Source organism: Poecilia formosa, unplaced genomic scaffold, assembly GCF_000485575.1.
Source record: "Poecilia formosa unplaced genomic scaffold, Poecilia_formosa-5.1.2 Scaffold9, whole genome shotgun sequence".
Taxonomy (NCBI): domain Eukaryota; kingdom Metazoa; phylum Chordata; class Actinopteri; order Cyprinodontiformes; family Poeciliidae; genus Poecilia; species Poecilia formosa.
The window spans coordinates 1,966,776-1,968,159 of record NW_006799948.1 but is presented as its reverse complement, the minus strand read 5'-3'; positions in this window follow the sequence as shown (position 1 = coordinate 1,968,159).

The following is a 1,384-nucleotide window of genomic DNA, read 5'->3' as shown; positions in this document are numbered from 1 at the left end:
CTTTCTTCTGCAACGTGAAAACACATTTAAAGAAACAACTTTAAAGCGGAGTGCCGAGTTCTTCTTATCAGAATCACTTAACGTAATGCATAATTTGGACTCGTTGGACAATCTCTTGCCCTGCTGTGCCACCACCCGGGGTCATCGGCCCAGAGGGGGATTTAAGGCTTATGTCACTGTATCCTCTTAAGACAGGAATGGGCAGTTAAAAGGATCAACTCATTGGAGGGAAGTGGAGTGCTTAAGCTAAAAACTTCCATACGTACGATGTAAGGAGAGAATATGAGGCAGCTTTGTTGGTGAGGATTAGCCAAAAACGTAGCTGCCCGAAAGCCAGACTTCAAACAGAACTGACCAGCACACTTTGAATGTGATTATTGACCATTAAATAACAGTCCCTTAATAAGGCATTCAAGTCAATGGTTAAGTAAAACTTGCAGCTTTGCTTTGATAGCACAAATTGTAACCAGATTGCGGCATGAGGAGACCCCATTAAAGCTGAAAGCAGTGAGTAAAACGCACCTGTTTTGAATTTTCCATCAAAAATGTGCTAATCTCTCCTACCGCAAAATGTTTTACTGGCTTAGCTGTGAGCTGCATGCAGCTTTTATTTCTGCATGCTTGTTCTCAAAGGGCCAACCCATGCGCACAACCTGAACTAATGCAATAAATACTTCTTCCTATCCAAAACGTTGGGAAAAAAAGGGTTTGTTTGCTTTTTTTTATTGTGAAATCTCCCACACTAGCCCCGCAGCATGTTCTGTACCGTCTTGCAGTGTTTTATGTGAACACTCACACACACACTGCAAACACACTGACCGGAACAAAGAGTGCAGATACGACAGACGAAGGCTTAAGATGAAAAGTTTAAAAATGGCTGCAGAAATTCTGTGCAGAGTGTGATTTGGAACCAGAAGTAACACAACAATGTTTTTGAAATTCATAGATTTGGTGAGGCCATTAGCTAGCTAGTAGATCTAGCTAGCTACTGGACTAGCTAACTAGGCCATTAGATAGTACAGCTAGCTAATGGACGAGTGAATGTAGTCTCATTATCAACTAGATGGCGAAGTAGTTTGCCTAAGATTACATTTCTGATAACATTTCTATGGTGAAATGTGACACTTTGTGTATAGTGGATTTCAAATAAAAAGCTGTTAATATGTTAGCAATATACTCGCACAAAGCTACATCCAGATGAATATATTAAGGTTCTTCCACTAACCTTCATTAATTCAGCTGATAAAAAAAATGGCTAATGATTATATTTATCAGGGATGTTGCAAAAATGAAATGTAAAATCTGCTTTTGTAAGCTACAACAGTCTTATGAAAGTAATTTCCTTCAAACTAGCACTACCCATCTCTTTTTTCCCCCATATATT